Below are 25,147 nucleotides of genomic sequence, written 5' to 3'. Positions count from 1 at the left end.
CATTCATAGAAAATGATTCAAAATCTACAATCAAACTGATGTTTAGAGGATTGATGCATACAAATTCATCCATTGAAGCTAAACATAGCGCGAAACAGGTAAGTTGAAAAAACTCAAATCTTTTTTTACTATGTTTGAGTAGATTTGGGTAAAACAACCTAAAACATTGATTGAATTATTGCGTCAATTTGTTTATGTATTTGAAATTTCTCAAAAAGTTAAAAAGTGCTCGACCTGAAAAGAAAAATTGATTTTCTTGCAAAGAACAATTGATATTAAGTTGAGAAATTTATAGCATATATTGTATGTCAGTATATGTAAGATACCTCATCCTTATAACAATTTTAATTGAATGCACTGTCTCGTTATACATTGTTCTCCATGTTAGTGTTTATATGTGATACATGATGTATATTGTTTACTTATAATGTCTTTTTGCTCCAATAGTGTATTTCTATGTGTCTTGACCATTTCTTTGTGTATCTAGCCTATTTCCGATATGATACGATATGATACGATACGATGTCTCTTAAAATCACCCCTCCGATACGATACCTGATACTTTTACTGTAATCCTTGATGCTTGCGCTCTTCATTTGAATTTTATTAACCTGTTATATCTAGGCTAGCTAGCCACCTTGAGTAGTTATGTTATGTTCCATGAGCTTCTGCAAGGTATCAAAACAAAAGGCCTATATCATGTATAGTACTATAGTAGCAATGAAGGGTTATATGATGATAATACATAAATATCAGTACTGCTGTTGCTTTTCTAGGATTTTAACATGTAGATAACTAAGAAGAGTGTATTTCCCATATTTCTCTAGACAGAAGAAGGGATTCAGCAGGAAAAATATAATATTGCCTCATGGTCGATGTGCAGTAGATGGTTATATTGTTCATGGATATTTAAACTTAAAACAGCAGCTAATTTTCATATTTATCAATGTTATGATCATCTTTAGGTGGTGAAGAGCGGACAATCGAATTTATGGAGCGGCAAGGACGGGCAGGTTCTAAAGCACCCTTGCTAGAAAATAGTTCTCACAAGGGAATTGTAAAACATACTTTTCCTATGAGCTATTTCTTTAAACCATGGAAACTTGGTCAATGGTTTTACCTGCTTGTAAAGTTCGGAATTGTTCAATATGTATGTTTGCTTTCAGGCAGAGCCCCATTTCTTTCAATATTTATTTTATCTCAGTGGAGCAACTAATGTAATGTTATTGATCGCTTCTTCTTTTTTTTTCCTTCTTATCAGATGATAATAAAGACATTAACTTCTATTTTAGCGGTTATCCTACAAGCCTTTGGGGTATATTGTGAAGGAGAGTTTAAATGGGGGTGTGGGTAAGTTATTGTTCATATCTATAACCTCGAAGAATCTTTTTGGAGTATAATATCAATCTGTTGGCATTGGGCAGCATTAGGGGATCCTTGATAATATTCTTCATTTCCTGAGTTCTTCCCATCTGTGTTCCAGGATGACACCATTTTAGATTGTTTCTAGGCTGCTCATGTGGATCTTATCCATAGTTGTCAAGGCAACGACTTGGCGTCCAAGCGGTTTGTCTGAGGCCTAGGCGATAGTCGTCTTATTGCACTACATGTCGCCTTGTGTTTTGGCACTTTCAAATGCTAGGGTTTTTCTCAATTATGAAAATTTTATAAATCCTATCAAAGTAAAACATTGCTAAAAACCAAAAGTCCGGTAAAATAATCTTTTGTTTTAATATCCATAAAATTATTTTCATTCAAGGGATTTTAACAGATTCGCACACTTTAAAGTTTGACCGGAGCATAACTTTGTCATTACAACTCAAATTTAAGTAATCTTAAACTTTTTAGAAAGTTGGTTTTGTGTTATACCTGATACAAAAATTCTTATGTAAAAATAAAATCATTTGATCAGTCAAACTTATTATAGAACAAGACCATTTTTCTATATGTTGATTTTTTATGACTTCATGTGAATTAGTGTTTATTTTTTATGATTTGATGTAGCATATGTTGATTTTTAATGACTTGATGTGGCTTAATGCTGATTTTTTATAATACACGGTATATGTTGCTTAGTAAATAATGATAGAAAATAGGGAAAATAAAAAATAACACTTGGTCACATTGTTCGCCTTAAGGCGGGTGCCTTCTCGCCTAAGCGCTTAGTCAGCCCTCCAGCGCCTTGGTTTGTCTTAGACCAGGGTTCAAAATATCTCCGATACCAATACAATACCCACCAATACGTATCTTAAATTTAGTCGATCGATACTATACACACCGATACGATACATGAAATTTTTAAAATCCTTGATTTTATATTTTCCATAGAGTATCGATACGTATTGGTGAGTATCGGTATGTATCGATCGGTACATACCGATATGGTACAATACGTACCGATACAGTGCGCTACGGTCATATAATGGCCAAGATGGGTCATTTTTCAGAAAAAAACCCGATTTTTTAAGGGGTTTTTGTTTCAAAGTTGCTGTCAGCCATATTTCTCTTTAACTAAAGTGGAAATAAAGATTGGGAACAAGGATTTTACATTTGTGGGACAACTACAAATCTTGAATTCTTAGTGCAATACCCTCAATTTAGTGTTTATGCATAATACATGCTATCAATAGCTTTTTTTAACAAATTTTTTATGCAAAAATATTTTAAAAAGTGTTTCCTATCCATTTATGTGCGTATCTTAGCATATCTCTGATAGGATACGATACCCTCCGATACGTATCTTAGTTTTGGCTGACCAATATGGCGACCGATACCGATACTTTAATCCTTGCTTGGCGCAGTGACAACTATGATCTTATTTGTATTTTGGATTTTCTTTTGTTTTCACACCTGAACTATTTGTACATTAGTCTGAGGTGTTTGAAGCATGTAAATGGCTTTCCAAGTATGCCAGGAGCCCTCGACTCTGTTCTTATGAATCTTAGGCTGCAACACCTGAATGGAAAGAAAATGTTACATGCTGTGCAATAGAGGAATTATATACCTTTGGTGTACATTCTGATAGAACCATAATTGCTGTCAGGAGCAGCAAAATTGATGCAGTGTTGTGGGCATATGCCCTTCATTTTAGAGGTGATCATTGAGGTACTACTGCATTTTCTGTGCGCTGTATGGGATTCCCTTGGTGATCTCTGGAGGCAATGATGTCTTCAGTCTTGGAAATGATCCAATGTTAGGGAATTCTTAGGCTGAGATTTCTGTCTTTAAGGATCTCATTGGCATATGATTGTTTCTTATTAGTAATGAGATCTTGAAGATGTCCCCAACTTGTTAAGGCACAATAATCTTATCAAGGGGATATCATTCCTCTCTATTTTAGGATCTTGGAGGTCTATTCCTCTATTTTGTTACAGGTTCCTCTCATGTGGATCTGCCTTTTGGATTAAGCCTTTCACCATAGTTAAGTGCATCTAAGCGATGTGTGGAAAGGGCTTGGATGCAAGGCGACATGAACAAGGTGCCTAGGAAATCAAGGCGCCTGGACGCCTAGGCGATGTGATGCAAATACACTTGACTGGTCGGACCAGACCGACCGGCTTTGGAGCCAAGAGCCAAGACGAATTGGTCTAAACCCACGGTTTTAGCTCAACAAGGGTTGGAACTTTTTTTTTTTTAAATGGCTTTTATTTTCTTTGTTCTGAGTCAGGTGCGTAGGAGTAGATTCAATTTAGGATTTCTTTCCTTTGATAGTCTGTTTACTTTTAAAGTCTAGGTAAGAGGTTTGCTTTCTCTCTATATACTAGCACGCAAGGATTAAAGTATCGGTATCGGTCACCGTATTGGTCGGCCAAAATTAAGATACTTATCGGAGGGTATCGTATTGTATCGTATCAGAGATACGCTAAGATACGTTAAAGATATGTATATAAATAGATAGAAAACACTTTTTTTATACACTTTTGTATAAAAAAAATAGCTAAAAAACGCTATATATAACATGTATGATGCATAAATAGTAAATTGAGAGTATCACACTAAGAATCCAAGGTTTGTAGTTGTCCCATAAATGTAAAATCCTTGTTCCCAACCTTGATTTCCACTTTAGTTAGAGAGAAAAATGGTTGGTAGCAACTTTGGAATAAAAACACCTCAAAAAATTATGTTTTTCTGAAAAATTACCCATCTTGGCCATTTTATGACCTTATCGATACGTATCGGTGTGTATCGATCGATACATACCAATACACACTGATACGTACCGATACATACCAAAACATACATTTCACTTCGATTTTGAATTTTCCATAGAGTATCGATACGTATCAGTGTGTTTCGTATCGTATCGGTGGTATATCGGTGGTGTATCGGTGCGTATCGGTATGTATCCTAAGATACATATCGATACAAAAGGGTTTTAAAAATTTTATGTATCGTATCGGCCCTTGTCGATACGGTACGATACGGACCGATACTTTAAACCCTGCTGGCATGTAACCCAATGATGGACAGAGTTGATTGAATGAGAATGTTGAGTTAGCTTTTGAGTTCTAAGTGGATTTGTGAAGGCGTGCTTCGCCTTCTCCTGCTACTCTAATTTCTTCCTTGAGTTCCCCATCTTCCCTAACCGACCCTCTATGAATTGGTATTAGAGCAAACATGGCCGATGGATCTGACTCTCTTACTAGAGATCTATCAACAAATTCAATTTGTATTAGCAAAGCTCGACGAGACTCAACAACAATGCTAGAAGGTTCGACAACAATGCAAAGAGGTTCCGCGACAATACAAGGACATCAAAGACCAAGCACTAGCCATATCTGATTATATGCACTCTACCTTCAACAACTTGATCTCAACTATTGAGCAACAGGTGTACAAATCAAAAGACGAGTCGTCAATAATGGAAGATGAGATGGAGCCGATGGTTATTGACGATCAACTAGCGGAAAATAGTAAATCAGTTGATTAGTTGAGCTATAACCAATTGATTTTATATTTCCAAGCCGCTACTTCAACAACGAACTTCACGATGTGGATTTTATATCATTCGATTGTGGTTTAAGTGGTGACTTCAGATAGTTAAGTGGTGAGTTTTTCTCAACACCAAGGGAATTGATGTAGTAGCGCTTCCATGGATTGACTTGAACCCATTTAGGAAACCTAGACCAAGAAGCAAGTCTAACAGATTTTTGGAAACTAGTAAGATTTTAGGGGTTTATTTATTTTGGAATAATATTGTACTCGTTTCATTTGGGTAGATTACATAGGATAAGATATTGGGTTTACCAATTTGAGTTTATTTTAGTTTGCTTAATTAACTTTATTTTAGTTTCCTAAATTGGTAGTAGTTGCTTAGTGTAGGAGTTTTATTTTCTTTAAATACGTGTAACCACCAATTGAGAAGACAGATTGAATATGGAATGAAGTTGTGAGTTTTGGTTGAAGCTATGGGCTGATTGTGTTCGTGTGCAACACTTCCCTTCTTCTCTTCCCTGCGATGTCTCTGCGCTCTCTCCCTTCTTGTTCTTTTCCTCCCCAGCTAGATCTCTTTTTCATATTCTCCCTTCTATTTCTTATTGATATTTACTATTTATTTCTCTTACCTGGAATCCCCTGTTTCTGGGGATGGTTGCAGCACTACTCAAGCTGATCGAATTCCCTAACGTTTGATCTGCTTGGACTGAGGTTTTGCTCGAGAGTTTCTCTCCCTTGGGTGACCTTAATACTTGAATATCAACCCCTCTAAATGATGGACACACATGGTGGATTACATATAGAAGAAGAAAACAGCCACAATCAGCCCAGCTTTAGGCTTTCTTTTGATGATTGGGCCAGCCCAAAACTGGCCCAGTTTTGTCGAGTTCTGGTCCCCTACAGTAGGGCCGTTGAATCAGCTATTCTATGATATTCTTCTGCAGTATTTTTGCCCCCAATTGGTACCTTCTGGAAGCCTCCCATGCAGCCATCGATCCAGCCAACAACAGCCATCAATAGCTTCCTTTTTCTGTTCTGTGAGTTCCGTTACTGCTGCGTTTTTGTCTCTTGTGGTTTAACCAGTCAAAGTACAAGTTGGAGGGTGGAGTTATTATTCTAGAAGGATCTTCTATTGTCCTATGTTATTTTTGTAGTGGACTAAGTGTTTTCTAGTAGTTTATTGCTCAAGTCAATTAGTTTCTATTTTTTGTTAGTTTCCATTTTGGGATTATTTCTGAGTTTTTGAGTTGTACCCTCCACTATATAAGAGGAGTTTCTGAAACCAATTGAGAATTAAGGGATGAATGAAATTACAGCAATTTTTGCTCTTTGATTCCTGAGAGGATGTTTCAATAGCTGAGATAGCAGTGGGTGAGAGGCCCATAACTGAGAAAGTACATCCCACCTACATCTATCCCATCTTTGTTCTATTTTCTTCTTTGTTAACTTTGTGAGAGAGTGTTTGAGAGTGTTTTGCTACTTGTTTGAAGACCCAAAGATCATCTACCAGTTTAGATCGAAGACCAGCCAAAACAAGGATCGATTTCAGCAACTCTGTCAGGGTTTGGGCAACTTCCTCAAGAACTCCCAATCTAACAGCCAGCTTTCGGAGTCCTTTTAGGTGTTTGTTAAGGACACCAAGGGAGTCACTCAACCAGGTTTTCAGGGCCATCTGAGGCCCCTAGTGCCAACCGCAGGTCTTCTCCCATCTTGCTTGCGAAACCCTATTCTGCCCAGCTTTGCTACTGGTTGTTTTGTTTACCCTCTGAGCTGATTACAGTCATCATTTTAGACTATTGGGGACCTCTGCAGCCATATCCGGACCAGGTTTGAGGCCCTTTAGAGTTGTGATTTAGTGCGTTCCTGATTTACCACATTCTTTCATTCTTTCAGTTTACTTTAGATCTGAGTGTGAGTATCCTTTGGCTTGGAGTTTGTTATCATCTGGGTTTGTTTGCTTAGGTGAACTACCTTACATCAATAAGCTTTCCAGTTTTGAGAACCAAGTGGTAGATAGACCTGCGACTCCCTTTGTCCACAGTCCAAGATTTCAAAGATCAACAGCTGGTGATTTGAAGCAAACCTGGCTGGAATCCATGGGGTTAGGTGAATTGATGCCCTACCTGAAATCTGAGGCCCATTGAAGCATCCTAAGAGGAGTTAATCATCTCGTAGTTGATGATTTTCTTCCTCCCCTTGCTGGTCAGAAGGTTAAACTCCTCCCCTCACGATCTTCTTTTGTTTTCTTATTTTAATCCCTTACTTTTGCTTAATACCCATCTTTTCCCATATTCTCCTTTGTCGTTTCTTTCCTTCTTGTTCCAAGTTTTTCCCTATTAATAAATATATTCCCCACTTTGTATCCTCTCCAATTGTTATGCATTACCCTATCAAAATCTAGTTTATTACAAGTTTTGTCACTCCCTTTAAGAACTTGTGATAAATTACAGATTTGTCACTCATTTGTGATTTGAGTTATTCTAACACTTGGGTGGGCCCATAAGCAAAACCCAATAGGGTTAGTCCTACCCTGGTTCCACACCACGATGCCTTGACTACTATGACCTTCACTAAGTTAATCAATCAATGAGGTTAGCATGTTTAATGCTGCAAGAGACAACAGAGTAAGTTTGGCATCATTCCTAAATAGGTCCCAATTGAGAAGAAGAATTGAGAGAATGATTTGGCTGGTCAGAGATAACAGGCTGATGTTATTTGTAACGTGATAATGGATTACAGATAAGGTATGCTTAGCTAGGACTGAGTCATAATATAGTCACAGTCATAGTTATCACGGTGCCAAGGCGAACCAACATGTTGGAGGGCTGCCTAACAGCTTAGGAGACAAGGCACCCGCAGCACCCGCCGTAAGGCGAACAAGGTGACCAAGTATTATTTTTTATTTTCACTTTTTTCTAACATTATTTAGTATTCTACATATACCTTATATTATAAAAATAGGACATTAAGTCACATCTAATCGTCAAAAATCAACATAAAGCCACTCGTCCTGGCCTTGTCAAAGCACTATCTCGAATAGGCTTTCGAGTGTATAATGATTCTTTTTCATGTATCATCATCATCATACACATTCAAACCTCTTCTTCTGTGTCTTCCCTATCCATTTGTTCCATGTATGCACTAGAGACAAGGACTTTATGATCCGTTTCTATAATGTGTGATTAAAAAATTGGGAAAATTTCTTGTACCACTGCTGTTAACTTTCACGAATGGCATGTCACACCAAATTTTTTGAGAAACATTTGTCGTACCCAATTTCAATAATGGTGTTAACTTAAAAATTAGAAGAAAAAAAATGAAAATACCTTTTTACCCCTGTTATATCATATAAACCCCAGACATTTATTTGAAACCCCAATCTTACCATTAGAGACTTAAGTTGAAACCTAGAAGACTTAAAGCGGTGACCTCAGCATCCGTCCAAAAGGGTCACCTAAGCAGCCCCTACTGGCGACCAGAGCAGCCATTTGCAAGGAGACGAAGGTATGTAACCATTCTCTGCTACCCTTTACTTCTCCCAGCGCCCCACAACTCCTCAGTCCTCACTTCCTTGTCAACGCCCTAAACCACCTTCCACTGAAATTCTACGAATCCCCTATCCCTTTCCCGCCACTGCAACTACTTTTATTCTTGGCATAAAATGCCAAGGACTCGAATGGAGACGTTTTTTCTATTTTTTCCACCAATGGGTTGATGAACTACTAAAATTTTTCCATGACTGGGTTGGTCTTTAATGGAGAAATTTGTCTCTGTTTTATTCCTGTGGGAGATGATTTCAACAGTGGATGATTTGTCTCTACCTTCGGGGTTTGTCTCTATGTTGTACGTAAACTATGTCATCAAGCAGTGTAAATGACTCTAATAACTCCCCAGCTCCATTCAAGTGTCGGAACCACCTAAGATGTGGTTGTAATAAAAGGGCAACAGTGAGAATTTCTTAGTCTACTCCGAATTTGAACAAACTATACCACCGCTACATTGAATATCCAAGAGGAGGATGTGGATTATTATTAATCTTTTTTTTTTTTGGTGAATAATAAATGATTTAACAGAAGGGGGAGGGAAAATACAGTCCCCAAGGGGAAATTACAAACCTAATAAGGGTAATAAAAGTCCATAAAGGACTACATCCAAAGCCCATATGGGCTTAAAGACTCAAAATCATATCACAAACATGTCCGTTATAATTGAAAAGCCCAAATGAGCTTAAAGACAAAGCAAGGAAGCCCATTACAAGCAAGGGCAACCAAGTCAATTCTAGGTAGGGTTCCAGAAACCCTAACAAACTATCTCATCTCTTCATCTTCTCAGCTGCTAAGAGAGCACTATCGGTAAGAGGGCAGCCATGGTGCTACGACGCTTGCCTCGTGGAGGGCCACGGCCAAGCGTGCAACTGGCCTAGAGGAGGTGACAACCATGATGGTGGATTGCCGACCTTGTGGAGGGCAAAGAAGAGGCTGCCAGCCTAGCATAGATGGAGGCCTAACGGGATTTTGGCCATTCAGTTGGCAACCAATCGACATTAGCCAAGAGAGCCGGACTGTTCAGGCAGGTGGCTGGCCTTGTGGGGTAGGTGGCTAGGTGGTTGCTTGGCATTCGGGCTTGCTGGCGACCAAGCGGTGGCATTGCAAGACAGTGACTGGAAAGAGAGCAGGCAGACGGGACTGGAGGCAACGAGGCTGCTGACCAATCAGGAAACCAAATGAGCCTAGAGATAGGCCTAGTGGGGATGTTGACCTACGGGGCTAGTGGCTAAGTCACAATTCCAGCCAAGATGATGTTCCAACCTAGGATGAAGAAGTATAGAAAAGGAGATGAGGAGGAAGAAGAGAGAGGAGAGAGGGAAAGAATTATGAAGTTGAGAAAGAGAGAGGGTGCGAGGGACAGGATGAGCAAAGGAGGAGGGTGGGTGAGAGGCGGGGGAGCAACCTAGACATTGCTCCAATAGAGGATGAAGCAATAGAGAATGGGAGGCAAGGAGGAGGAAGAGAGAGGGAGAGAGGGAGAGAGGGAAAAAATGAAGAAAAGAGAGGAGGTGGGAGGGAGAGGATGAGAGAAGAAGAATGGAGGGTGAGAAGCGAGGGGAGGTTGCTCCCAACGAAAGACCTCTCTCCTTGGATGTGGATTCTTCTCCTGGCGTGAACCTATGGAAGCACCAAGTGGAATTCATGTGGCAGAATTGGAACATATCAAGGAAGAGTTATAAAAGATGATTAAAGAGTTTGGCAGTTTGAAGAATAGCATAGATATGATGGGTTATATTGTAATAGATTTTCTTATTATGATTTATATATATTTGAGTGGGTGAGCTTGACAAAAGCAAATAAAATATTAGTTAAGGACCTTTCTTGTATTTATATGGAAGTACTTTGGTTTTTTTTTTTTTTTGGATGAATAAATATATATAAACCCAAGAAGAAAATATAAAAGGGGGAAGGAAAAGGGGGAGGGGGGAAGGCCCAAGGCCAGCAAAGGGATCAAGCCCAATAAAAAAAGATAGCCACTATTGGATACAATCCTTCTAGGGGAGGGGGGAGTATAGAAAGGGGGATACTCCAGGAATCAATAATATGTCTATTTCTTATGGAGTCGGGGACTGTGTGGAGCTGGAGGGTAGCGGTTTGGTGGAGACATCAAAAGAGATGGATTTCCAAATCCTTTCAAAGGAGCTGGAGTTGGATGTCCATCTATGAAGGTTTTTCTCCATCTAAAGGTGATTAATGGTGGCACAAAAGGCTAACTTACCAATGGTATCACAAATGGTTGGGCTATGGTAGGTTATCAATCCAAAGCCATTCCCTACTAAGAGGGAGAACTCTTCTACTGGAGGGCCAACAACGAAAGAGGACTTTCTTCCAAATAGTGGAGGAGATGGAACAGGAGAAGAAGAGATGGTCCACATCCTCAATTCCTCGCCAGCAGAGGCGGCAAGCGGGTGGGAATTGGATATGGCGGTGGATGAGGAAAGACTGCATAGGAAGGCAGTTTGTAAGGCCCGCCAAGTTGTGAAGCTATGGTGAGGGATGTGGCCTTTGAACTAGAGGACTTTGTACTAAAGGACAGGATGGGCTTTGGTCCTAACAAAGTTCCAGGCAGAGGAGAAACTGAACTCTTGGTAGGAGAAGGATTCCAAATAATGGAATCCTCCCTCTTTATGATCGTGAGGAAAAGCGGGAAGTGAGGACTAGATGTTGTTCATAGAAGGGGGGAGCGGGGAGGGGGCCCATCCCTCATTGAGGAGGATGGAGGGGACCGTAGCCATCCTGTCCAACCACGAGGAGTAAACAGTTCTAGGACTGAGAAGATGGAGGAGAACACCTGAAGAGTTCCAGGGATCTAACCATAAGGAAGTATCCCAATGGAGTCGGATATAGCGTCTAAAGCCAAAGGTCTCAGGCTGAGGATGCCTTGCCCGACCTAGGAGGAATCCTGACTCAGGACCGTGGACCAAATCGAGTTGGATTTCAGGAGGTGGGAGTAGACCCAGGAGACCCAAATGGATTTCTCTTTGGAGGCAATTCTCCGTATGAGCTTTAGGATGCCAGCCTTATTCATGTCTTTAATGCTTCTAAGGCCAAGCCCCCCTCAGCTTTAGGGAGGCAAATAGTGGTCTAGTTGGAGAGGCGAAGGAACCTAGTGGAATCGGATCCTTTCCAAAGAAAAGAACTGATGAGAGACTCAATGGCTTTAATGGTTGGAGGAGGGAGAACAAAGATCCCAGACCAATAAAGATACATGGATTGGAGCACCCCCTCATAGGAGAAAAACTTGCTCTTCCAAAGTTGAAGTCTCTACCTCAATAGGTCAAGGATTGGGGTTTAGTGATGACCCGAAAGCCTTGCAGGAATAAGAAGGAGACCAAGATATTTGACGGGGAGAGAGCCCAGGTAGAAACTAGTGATATCAAGGAGACGGGCTATCGACGTCTCAGAGATTTTGGAGGTGAAAAGGCAGGATTTGAGAAGATTGATGCTGAGACCCAAGAGACTCAAAGAGGCGGAAGGACGTGATGGAGGAGATGGAAGAGGGATCCACTTTAGAGTAGATCATGAGATCGTCAGCGAAGGCGAGGTGGGTAAGGGAGATAGATTTACACTTAGGGATGGGGGAGATGATGTGGAGGTCTGTGGAAGATTGGATTGATCTTGAGAGAACTTCCAGTCTAAGGTAGAAGAGGAAAGGCGATAAAGGGCAGCCTTGACGGATTCCAACAGAAGAGGGACAAAATTCGGCCGGGCTTCCATTGACAATAACAGAGAATCGGGGGGTGGAGATGCAAGCAAAGATCCAATGAACAAAATTTGGAGGGAAGGACATTTGGAGGAGGGTGTTGCAAATGAAGTCCCAGCGGATGGAATCAAAAGCATTGTAGATATCAATTTTGAGAAGAGCAGCTGGGCCATGGGATTTGCGCTCGAAGCCACAAACGACTTTGTGGCACAAGATAATATTATCAACAATGCTCCTCCCAGAGATGAAGGCAGATTAATTTTGACTAACAAGGGAGTTAACACCCTTTTGGATACGGAGGGAGAGGATTTTGGCAATGAACTTGTAAATCAAATTACAAAGGGAATGGGCCGAAAGTCATATATAGAAGATGCCCCATCGGTCTTAGGGATGAGGCATAGGAATGTATATTTGACACCATTGATTTTCCTGGGTTAAGGAAAAAGCTTTGAATTGCTCGGATGAGGTCTTCCTTTATGATATCCCAGCAAGAGGTGAAGAATCCCATGCTAAACCCGTCAAGCTCAGGGGCTTTGTTGGCCTTATGGGATACGATAGCAATAGTGATTTCATCATCAGACGGGATGGATTAGAGGGAGGGGAGAGTATGATCAGGCACGACTTTATTGATTAAAGAGGGGTTGGGAGGAGGATGGGAGGAAGAAGGGGGATTAAAAAGCTCGGAGAAGTAGGAAGAGGCTTGGATTTGATCTCTTCAGGCTTGTGAAGCATGGAACCAGATCTGGAGGAGAGAGAGGATATGATGTTGGCATTGTTCCTAGCTTTGACTGAGCGGTGGAAAAAAGCAGTGTTGGAGTCCCCGAGCTCCAACCACTTGATGCGGGACTTTAGCTGGAGAAAGCTTTCTTCCTGGGAGAGGAGAGAAAGCTTCATGGAGAGAGACTTTTCTTCCTCGACAATGGAATTAAGAGGATCAAGCTGGAGTCTATTCTGTATAGCTTCCAAATTTGACTTGCAGGAGGTAACCCTATCCGAAATATTGCCTAAGCACTGAGAGTTCCTGGATTTGAGGGCCGCCTTAACATTTCTAAGCTTCCTAGAAAAGGAGATGAGAGGGGAGGAGAAGGCATGCATTGGAATATTCCGCTTCCTGAACAAGGGGAAGAAAATCCTGATGGAGGGACCACATGTCAAAGAATTTGAAAGGCTTCGGACCGAAGGAGGAAGGAAGGACCCGGAGAGAGATGGGATAGTGATTGGAAATGTTAGGCATATCAAAAGTGGCATGGGAGGAGGGGAAGGATTCGAGCCATGATTCATTCACAAAGACCCTGTCAAGCTTACAAGCCACCCGATCAGTGCCACTCTGGTGATTGGCACAAGACCATTGGAGGTCATTTATGCCAATATCATCGAGGCACTCGTTGAAAGCCTTAACAGAGGGGAGATCAATTGAGTCGCCTCCAACCTTTTCATGTGCGTATCTAACGACATTGAAGTCTCCAGCTAGAACCCAAGGAGAGAGTCAACAGACGAGGAAATGGATCGGAGATCATTCCATAGGGATATCCTCTCAGATGCCCGATTAAGAGTAGAAATAATAGTAAGGAAGCATCAGTTGGCCCCCGAAGGGTCAGAGATGGAGAGATGGATATGCTGGGGGGAGGCATCAAGAGAAGAGATATTGAGGAGAAGGGGGTCCTAAAGAATCCAGATCCGACCATTGGTGCAATTGGTATAATTGGAAAGGAAAGACCAGGAAGGAGTGATTGAGGAGACGATGCGGGAAGCACTGGGCTCAAGGACTTTTGTTTTCAAAAGACAACAAAGGGGGGCACAGGAGGATTTAATAAGGGATCGCATGGAGACATACTATATCGAGGAGTTTAGACCTCGAACATTCCAAATTGACTATGGGGTCATTGTGAAGGAGAGGGGGTTGGGTTCAACAGCTCCGAGGAGCTAGGGGAGGATCATCGTTGGCCATGGAAGTACTTTGTTGTTCCCTATTATCAATGAAATTGTAGTTGTTTTGGCAAGCTAGATGTTTTTTACCTTTTTTTTGTATGAATAAATAATTCATTACCAGGTGGAAGAATATACAAAGGGAGAGAAGGTGGGGAGAAGGAGCCACACGGGTAACAATGCCTAGGGGGAGCTCAAAGGCCCAAGGGCCGAACTAAAAGGGGGGGGGCAACCAAAATGGGGGAACATCAATAGGGGAAAGGGGCATGGTGGAGGATGGAGGCCCCAAGAAACAACAATGAGCTTGTTCCTTGGGATATTACGAACCAAACTATGGCGGATAGTACCAATCTTAAAGCGAACAACGAAGAAGATGGCTTTCAAATCATGTCGAATGAGCGGGAGTTGGAAGCCCATCTTTGGAGATTGCGCTCCATCCAGATATGGTTTATTGTTGTTGCAAAGGTGAGCTTCCCTATTGTGTCATAAATGGTAGAACCGCCAAAAGTCATATCAAACCAAATCCACTCTCTAGACAGAGGGAGGGGAGTTTTGTAGGATGGCCAAATAGATCTGAGGGCCTTCTTCTAGATGGAAGAGGAGAAGGGACAAGAGAAGAAGAGGTGGTTAGCATCTTTGGAGCCATTCCAACCCAGGAAGCAAGGTGGGGGGACCTGAATGTGCCGATGGATTAGGAAAGATTGGGTAGGGAGGCAGTTGGAGAGGGTGCACCAAACAGTGAAACTGCGGCGAGGGATATGGCCTTTAAACCAGGTGGTTTTATGCCAAGCAGCAGGCGGGGTTTTAATATGAATAGATTCCCAAGCAGAGGCCGAGGTGAAGGAACCCGTAGGAGAGGGAGTCCGGATGATCTTATCATCGCTTCCACGCCCAAGAGGGATGGGCGGAAGGGCAGACTAGAGATCCGAGAGAGGGGGGAGGAGTGGGGGGGACCAGCCATTGTGGGAGAGAATGGAAGACACCATAGCAGATCTGGAGAGGCCGGATTCGTAGATTGCTCTGGGGGAGACCAAATTGGCAAGGATACCTGAAGGGTGCCAAGGATCAAGTCAAAGGGAGATGGAGGACCCATTGCCAATAACATAGGATATGGTGTTGACGGCAGCAGGTCTAGAAGAGAGAATGGATCGCCAGATTGATGAGGGACCCGCAGAGGTGACAATAGACCAAAGGGAGTCATTTTTGAGAGGGGAGGAGTAAATCCAAGGAACCCAAATGCTGCGGTGCTTGGAGGCAATCTTCCAAACAAGCTTGAGAATGCCAACAAAGTTGGTGTCTTTTATTAATCTCAGACCCAAGCCACCTTCAGCCTAGCAGACTTTAGATCAACTGATGGGGTGGAGGAATTTAGAGGAATCGACTCCTTGATTTACTTTTTACTTGAATGGAACAAGAAAGTAACCATCCATATATGAAAAAGAATTTAAAGACAACATCATTGAAATCATCTCACAAGAAACTATTCATCCTTGTAAGAAGTTGTTGCTACTGGGAATTTAAAGAGAATGATGGAAGGCCTTAGAGGAGAAGGGGAAGACTAAAGTAGCAAGGGGAAAAGGAGGAATCACACACGTTCACGAAGCACAAACCAAACAAATCTTTATTCATTCTTCAATTCACTCTAACTTGTCCATTGATTACAGCTTATATATAGGGAAAATAGAGACATTAAACTAAAATAGAAACTAGTCTAACTAGGAAAGAAACCGTAAAAGGAAAGAAATCATGACTGACTCCTAACTCCCATGTTCAAGTCTGGAAAATAAAAAGCATGAAATAAAGAAAAACAAATTACTAATTATTTCCAACCCTTGCTGGACCAAAACCCTGAGCTGGAATGGTTCTTTTTGGCTCTTGGCTTCTAAAGCTGGTCATGCTGGTCCAACCAGGCAAGTGCAACCGGGTCTGCATCAGAAAACATAATTGAAACAAGTTTCTCATCATCCATACCATCTCTCAAGAAGTAAATGGCATACAACACATTAAAACCAAAAACAAATGTTTCCCATCCCTTAAGACAATACAACCAAACTCTCATTATCCGGTTTCCCCATCAAATTATAGTTCCCAACTAATTTTGATACCACCCTCTTCTCTTCTACTAGCTCTCTTTGCTTTCATTCGTTCTGCCTTCTTAACCATTCTTGCCCTTTGCTTTTCCTTTGCATTGAGTTAGGTGGTTGCTGAAGAAGCTTGAGATCTGGTGATTCTCTAAGATCCTAGTATTGCATCTGCATAATCATTTATTTGCTTTTTCTATACAAGAAGAATGAGAACAAAAAAAACAGGTTCCACTGAAATAAAAAAAAAAAAAAAAATTATGAATATGCTTGGAGTATGTTTGAATGACAATACCTTCCCACCACTTCTCTTGCTGGAAGATGTTCCCCTCTCTTTGACTACTACTCTCTGAAAAGTCCTCTTGCTATGCCCCATTTCCTTGCATGTCACACCAAATAGTAGAAGTCCTCTTTCTAAAGTCTTCAAGTTTTGCTTCGCCAGGTTCCCTCCTATTTTTCTTGGGTCTGCCTGGGCCTTTCGGTATTTCTCTACAATATAGTAAGAGTCACAACAAGCTTCAATATGGCCCATGATGTATCTGATTGCTGCTGTTGCATCTGTACAATGGAATCCTGTAGCATCCCAAACCCTGCAACAACAAGTCCTTGTTGTCAAATGTACTAAAATCTTGACATCCCATTAATGACTTCCAACTCCTCATATCCTGATGGAATAGGTTCACAAAACCTTGAATATTCAAAGACCAACTTCTTTTTAATGTTACATTTCCTTCCATATCGGAAGCATTTGAATACCTTTTATCTAATCTCGTCATCAACTTTACCATAATCTCATTGACCAAGGATAGTATAGGCTTACTTCTTATGGATCCTATCTAATTGTTGAATGACTCGGTTATGTTATTTGTAATGTGGTCACTATTCTCTCTGAATTCAAATTCATGTCTAGACCACCTTGAGGGATGATTATTCTTCACTAACTAGTCATATGCTTCATTGTTGATCTCTCTTATCCCATCCATTGCCTGTTAAAAATGACTTCATTGGGTGCTTAAGATGATTTTCAGATTGTGTCTTCAATAATAGGCAAGGATACAATGGCTTGAAATTTCTGTGGAGGTGCCTACTACAATTCCTATGAAGGGCTCTGCAAAAATTCCATTAATTGCATTTGCAAGACCTTACACCAACACATTTATATTGGCATCCTAGTTATATAAAAGTATTTGATAAAGAAGTTCTAAGAAAACATACCTTTTGCTTATCAGACATAAATGTGAGGTCCGTGTCAAATGTTTCCAACTGAAGTGCAACATCCAATTTGTAGAGGAAAAAAGTCCAATTGTCTTGAAGCACAACCCAAGTCCCCAATTTCGACAAAAGTCCCAAACAAATTTTCCCGTGATTTCTAGCTTCTGAAATTTGATCCCAAGACTTCTAGGAGAGCAGCGCCTATGCCCTTTCCCCCCTAACCCATATCCTCTCCCTTTCTGGTGGCCTCAGCCGCCGGTATCTCTCCACCCCCTGCTGACCTCAATGCCCCTCCTCCTCTGGCTAGCCTACTAAATTCCCCCTCTTCCACAGCTGTTTGACCCCTCTGCTAATCGCTCCTGGTGCTCTGTCATGGCATCCTCATCACCCTCCTCCACTCCTTCCTCCATTCCCCCCACTTCTGGCCATACACTCTATTTCCACCCTTCGGCCATCCAAGACTCCTCCCCCATTGCCCTCTGTCCACCTGGTCTTTTAGACTTAGAAATCTTAGATGGAAGAATTGCATCATTGGAACCTTTTTGGGAAGCAGGCCCCCCTTCTCCATTGTTAAATCTTCTCTTCTCAAGCAATGGAAGTCATTCTGCTCTGTGTCTACCTTCATGCTTGACAACGGAACATTCGTCTTCAATTTCGATGCCGAATCTGACAGAGCCTTTGCCATTGATGGAGGCCCTTGGTACGTAGGGAAGAAACCCATTTTTTTAGGCAGTGAGACGCTCAAACTTTTTCAGTCGTTCTGAGCCCTCCTCTATCCCTCTGTGGGTAATATTCCCTAACCTTCCCCAGCATTTCTGGTGTATCAAAGGCCTCAGCTTAGCCGGCTCCGTAATCGGCAAGCCTCTGTATTCAGATAAAAGAAAAAAAATTATGGATCGCCTCTCGTTTGCCAGAATCTGTGTTGAGGTTCAAGCAGACCACGCCCTCCCCTCTACGGTTGTTGTCTCAGATGCCGATGGTCATAAATTCTTCCAAGAAGTTAGCTACAAATGGGTTCCTCCAGTATGCTCATATTGCAAATGTTTAGGCCATAAAACCTCTTTATGCGAGAAAGCCCCTTATATCGCTCAAACCGAAACCGCCATGCAAACATCTCTAGACATCATGGACCCCTCTGTTCCCTTACAGTCGAATGCCTTCAAGGAACCATTTTTCAAAAGAAACAAAAGAAGAAGAAATAGAAACCCCCAGTTGTCGGAATCTTTGCCGTCGGAATCGGTTACAGGGCATCTTCCGTCGAGGGCCTCTGGGACCAATGGTCCTTCATCAAAGCTTTTATTTGCTGGACATAACACATTCTCGATTTTGGAGTCGACTATCCTTGAAGATGATGATATGCCTTGCTCCCATGCTTCTACCTCTGATCATTCTCTTCCTCTACTGGTTACCTCTTGCCAGATCATACAATCACCTTCATTGGATTCACCTAACCTCATCCCCAAATCCTCACTCCCCCCCTTCTCCTTTTCCTTATGTCGTAACTTCACCTTCGATTTCAGACACTGTTTGAAATCCCTAACCCTCCTTTTTCCTCCTTAAACCATCTTTCTCCCTCTCATTTGAACCGGCCCACCTCTGAACCGTGCTTTATCCCATTAAATCAATATCTCCCAATACAACTTCTGAATAAATTTTCTAAATACCCAGCTGACTATCCATTATACCTAGGGAAACTTTATAACCTGACCCACCCACTCACCCAACCCATCAACTCAAACCCTTTAACCATATCTGCTAACCCTATACTCAATCCATCCACCCTAAACCTTCCTAACCCGATTCCCTCGTCCCCCTCACTTGGTGCTGCTCCTCTTCGCCCTGCTCCTGACGCAGGCGACCTTGTTGCCACTGTCTACTCCCTCTTTAATGCAGGAGTAGATTACAAGTAACTAACTCCGCAGTTTATAACCCCAAACAATACAAATAGGAGCAAGAAATAAAGAAATAATACCATCAAATAAACCCCCAAGGATATAATACCCATATAGGAGCAAAACCAACTCAAAACCCAACCCGATAGGAGAGAAAAAGACCTTCTATAGAGCTGGAGAGAGAAAGGTGCGGCCAAGTCTGTGGGAGTCCGATTGAGCTGCCCTTTTTGGTGTAGATAGTCCTTAGGGAGCATACAAAAAGCCCCAAATATGAAGGGCTTCTGACGGCTGCTTATGGAGTTATGCGCTTTCTTGATTTTCAGACCTAGGAGAGAGAATGTGAAGAATTCTGCAGGAACAACAACTTGTCTTCTTCAGATACCTTCAAGAGAGGATCAATTGATCTTCTTAGAGTATAGAACCAGTCCTCCAAAGGATCTGCAGATCAGATCTCAAACTTGGGCGGTAATATGGGTCGATTGGCTTCAAGAACAAGAACTCTTTGGCTAGCTGATTTTGATTTTGTATGCTTTAATAGGTCTAAACTTCTAATAACAATAAACAGAAAATAAAAATAGAAAAAGAAGAATCGATGGATGGTTGAGAAGGGTGAAAGAGAATAAAGGAATGAGTATCTCACCCCTTAGGTTTTGGGTATTACACCCCTCAAAGGTTTAAGCATCTCACCTCTCAATAACGGCTTTTTTAACTAAAGAGTAATCACTCAATAATTCATTCATTCAAATCTGAAATTGTAAGTACATAGGCTCCTCTATTTATAGAGGGCAGAATAGCAACCAAACTACTACTAGGAGCTAGTTTCCCAATAGGACTAGACACTCCTGCTACAACTAGGAATTCAAAATAAGACTAGGACTTGACTTTATGACTCCAACATGGAGTAGGACTAACTAACTAATAGTCCATATAGGACTTAACAACCGACCAATGGCCTAATTGGCCTTTATTGAATTAAATAGCAACTAATTAAACTAATGAATTAAATCCCGTTTTTTACCTTCTACCAATATTTTAGGCCCATTAAAGTGGCTCATTTCAAAGAAAACCCATGGGATCAAAGGCCCCAACACATATATAACACAACCGAAGGCTTATTTGCAATAAAATAAACCCAAATGACTTATCTACATCAACTCGCCCTCTCTTAGAAAAAATCCGTCCTCGAATTTTGTAAAGTGTGAGGGTGATTATATCATGGTGCACATCCCTCTTCAAGCCGTAGAAAAATTCAGGTAGCTCTTTGGTAATAAAGATGTAGTCTAGAATGTGAGGAGCTCGATCTTCAAGATACTTTAATAGAATGACAAACTCCACATGCTCAACTTCAACATCTTTGGATGTATCCATAGGGTCATCTACATATGCACCTTTGATCTCTTCTAACTGTCATCTACATATGCACCTTTGATCTCTTCTGACATCAATGCAACATAAAGCTCTTTTGGTTCATCTACCTGGTGGTTCTCTATCGGTTCCGTTGATGGTTCAAACACAACTTCATCCTTGAACTCCTTAGGATCTTCCTCTTGGCTGTTCACAATCATCACAGTTGTTGTAGTGTCAAGTTCCCTAGTCTCAACCTCATTGTCCATTGTGGGAACCTTGTTGCTTTCGACTTCTCCCACATGAGTCTCATTGATGGGAACATCAATGACTAGTTCTTCCTCAACAATAGGAATGGCTGGAAAATTTTTAACACTAACCTCAACTTTTTGACTCTAGTTCGCTGGTCAAAGGTGTCTTCTCTTGTTGCTCCTTCGCAATAGAGGTCGATGATTCCTTCATACTATTGTCAAGTGTGGGTGGCTTTTGGACATCTGGTGGAACGAAGTACATGCTTTGTTCATGCTTCGTTCATGCTCAAATAGGTACATGCCTGCCAACTCATACTGCATCTCGTCCCACGTTCTAGCTTTACATTCTTGAGCTTGAAGTTGCCTTTCACAGACTCTCCATTGCATTCAAACACAATCACTCATCTGGAAACATGCATGTTGGCGTTTTTACGTCTTTGTTAAGCTGTAGTTATCAAAGTACATCTCCAATTCACGCATCCATTCAAGGAATTCCCCATGAAAATGACGTGGCTGATCATTAGATTGGGCAGCAGTAGATGTATTCTGATGGGAATCCTGTGGAGGGCAGAGCCTTCATTGGAAATATATAGGGAGGTATTGTGTCACTAACTTATACTTCATCTCTTCCCAAGTCCTAGGCTCATGTCCTCGAACTCGGAGTCGCTTTTCATGGACTCTCCACCAATCTCTAGCATGACCAATCAATCGGAAGCAAACAACTTGAAGCTTTTGTGTCTTTGTCAAGTTATAGTAATCAAAATATTCCTCTAGAGAATCTAACCAATCAAGGATGTAGAATGTATCCCTTTGTCCAACGAAGTAACGAACTGATGGAACCATCTTTGGTTAGGCTTTGATAGATTGGAGTTTTCTTCAACCGTAGCTCTGATACCACTTAATACAGGAGTTATTACCCCAAACAATACAAATAGGAGCAAGAAACAAAGAAATAATACCATCAAATAAACCCCCAAGGATATAATACCCATGTAGGAGCAAAACCAACTCAAAACCCAACCTGATAGGAGAGAGAAAGGCCTTTTATAGAGCTGGAGAGAGAAAGGTGTGGCTAGGTCTGTGGGAGTCCGATTGAGCTGCACTTTTTGTTGTAGATAGTCCCTAGGGAGGGTACAAAAACCCCCAAATATGAAGGGCTTCTGACGGCTAGTTATGGAGTTATGCGCTTTCTTGATTTTCAAACCTAGGGGAGAGAATGTGAAGAATTCTGTAGGAACAGCAACTTGTCTTCTTCAGATAACCTAAGAGGATCAATTGATCTTAGAGTATAGAACCAGTCCTCCAAAGGATCTGCAGATCAGATCTCAAACTTGGGCAGCAATGAGGGTCGATTGGCTTCAAGAACAAGAACTCTTTGGCTGGCTGATTCTGATTTTGTATGCTTTAATAGGTCTGAACTTCTAATAACAATAAATAGAAAATAAAAATAGAAAAAGAAGAATCGTTGGAGGGTTGAGAAGGGTGAAAGAGAATAAAGGAATTGGTATCTCACCCCTCAGGTTTTTGGTATCACACCCCTCAAAGGTTTAGGCATCTCACCTCTCAATAACGGCTATTTTAGCTAAAGAGTAATTACAAAATAATTCATTTATTCAAATCTGAAATTGTAAGTACATAGGCTCGTCTATTTATAGAGGGCAGAATAGTAATCAAACTACTACTAGGAGCTCGTTTCTCAATAAGACTAGACACTCCTACTACAACTAGGATTTAGTTTCCTAATAGGACTATATACTCCTACTACAACTAGGAATTCAAAATAGGACTAGGACTTGACTTTTTTACTCAAACATAGAGTAGGACTAACTAACTAATAGTCCATATAGGACTTAACAACAGACCAATGGCCTAATGGGCCTTAATTGAATTAAATAGCAATTAACTAAACTAATGAATTAAATCCCATTTTTCTACCTTCTACCCATATTTTAGGCCCATTAAAATGGCTCATTTCAAAGAAAACCCATGGGATCAAAGGTCCAACACATATAACACAATCCAAGGCTTATTTGTAATAAAATAAGCCCAAGTGACTTATCTACATCACTTTTGCTCACCCCTCTGTTGTTCGTTACTGATACATCCTTACCTTGATCAACGTTGGATGCCATCTTGACTGTTCCTTCTCCGCTTGCCATAACCCCAACACTGTCAAGCCATACTGCTACGCCTACCTTTTAGCCTTGCCGCTGTCAAGCCATACCGTTGTTCCAGCAAATGCCTCGCCACAGTCAAGCCTTGCCGCTACGCCTGCCACTGCCCCTCTGCTGTTGCACTGTGTCTACTACCTTGTCAGCCTCTACCGAAGGACCCCCTGAGCTCCTGATGGCCTCGAAAGGCCTACTCTCTTCAACCACCACTTTGAAAAGCTGCACATCATCCTCGAATGCCTTGGAAGGCCTCAATTTTTATGAAAGATCCTATGCAATAGTCACCAACTGCTGTCTGCCAGGTCTAAGCCCTATTGACTCTGGAGAACCAACCTCCCTGCAGCCTTCTGGGCCTCAGCTACACTCATATGAAGCTCATGTCATTGCCGCATTGCCTCTTCAATCCTACGCTAGCCCCATGGCTATTGTGACTCGCAAAATCAGCACTGCTGCCTTGCCTCCTTATGTAATCCAGGATGACTTTCAAGGAGGGTCCTTGGATGAGATTACAACCCACCACCATCACCATCACCTCCACCAACACCAAAGCTTCCTCTCCCAACTTTAAAAAACATAAACACAAAGATAAACCTACCTCCTTTATCACCAGATCTTCAAACACTTCTAACAACACTCCTGTCATTGGCTACTCCCGCAGGCCTACTACCTCCCCAGCCCCCCCATTTCCATCGCCCCCCGCAGCTTGCCCAAGTATTCGATGCCCTCCCATCCTGGTTCCAAATGATTTCTTGGACCATCTGGAATGCCCAAGGCCTTAATTCCTCTTCTAAACAAGTTGATATTAGATCTCTCATTTGCTCCTCTAAATCCAAATTATGTTGCCTCCTGGAAACCCATATTCGAGCCCAATGCTCCCCACATAGCCTCATCAATTGCTCCTTCTTAGTCCTTTATCTCTAATTACCTTCACAGCCCTAATGGGAGAATTTTGATCCTCTGGGATCCCTCTTTCCTCACCATCTCTTGCCTCTCCTCATCTTCTCAAACCATGCACATCTCCATTTCTCACCACTCTGGTCCCTTCATTTGTTTTCTTTCTATTGTCTATGCTCATAACCAAGCCACTCTCAAACCCCCCCCTCTAGTCGGACCTGCTCTCCTTTGCCATCTCTATGGGTGTAAGACCTTGGGGAATTGTCGGGGACTTCAACGTTATCCGGTTCAGTCATAAAAAATAGGGAGGTAATCCCATTGATTCTCAAGCTGTGGATTCGTTTAATGAATGCATTGATGACCTCAATCTCACAAATCTCATATGGTCTGGTACCAAACTTACTTGGCACAACAGAAGAGTTGGCAATCATCGGGTGGCTTATAAGCTTAACAGGGCCCTTGTTAACGAGGTCTGGCTTAACTCCTTCCATCTTCTCATGCCTTTTTTGGTCTTCTGGGCATTTCGGACCATAGCCCCATCTTAATCCATGTCCTTCCCTTCCGATCATTTGGCCCTAAACCATTCAAGTACTTTGATATGTGGATTTCTCATCCCGACTTCCATCCTCTTATCCTTAGCACTTGGAATATCCACACACCCCCCCCCTCTCCCCGCTCCTTGCTTTTGCCAAAAAGCTCAAGAGCATTAAAGCGGCCCTCAAGCTATAGAACTCCACCTTTGGGAACATCTCCTCTCGGGTTTCCTCTGGAAAAGATAAGCTTCATTCCATTCAGACTAGACTCCAGCTTGACCTCCTCAATCTTATCCTAGCTGAGGAAGAGAAAGTTGCTGCTTCTTATCTTTTTTTGCTTCTTGACCAGGAGGAAAGCTTCCTCTGTTAAAAAGCCCGAATCAGATGGCTGGAATTGGGAGATTCTAACATTGCATATTTCCATCGTTGTCTCAAAGCCAGATACAATGCCAAATCCATCCTTATGCTCATCTCCTCCTCCGGGATTGAGCTTCACTCTCCTGATCTAATCAAGTCTGAAGTTGTCTCCCATTTTCAGAGGCTCTTTGGGCCTTCCCTTTCCATTCCCACTCCTATCCCTGCCAATCTCCTCAATAAGTTTGTCCTCGATGATCTTCTCCCTTTTCTTTAATCCATCCCTAGTGAAGAGGAAATCAT

The 25,147-nt window shown here is 41.8% G+C and overlaps 1 pseudogene; it reads left to right on the top strand.

Annotated features, from left to right (window-relative positions):
• LOC122072629 overlaps positions 1 to 25,147 on the top strand; it is a 147,836-nt pseudogene that overhangs the window by 89,287 nt on the left and 33,402 nt on the right.

This window comes from Macadamia integrifolia, chromosome 3 (genome assembly GCF_013358625.1).
Source record: "Macadamia integrifolia cultivar HAES 741 chromosome 3, SCU_Mint_v3, whole genome shotgun sequence".
Taxonomy (NCBI): domain Eukaryota; kingdom Viridiplantae; phylum Streptophyta; class Magnoliopsida; order Proteales; family Proteaceae; genus Macadamia; species Macadamia integrifolia.
The sequence above is the reverse complement of the archived record's forward strand: the minus strand, read 5'-3'. Positions and strand labels throughout refer to the sequence as shown.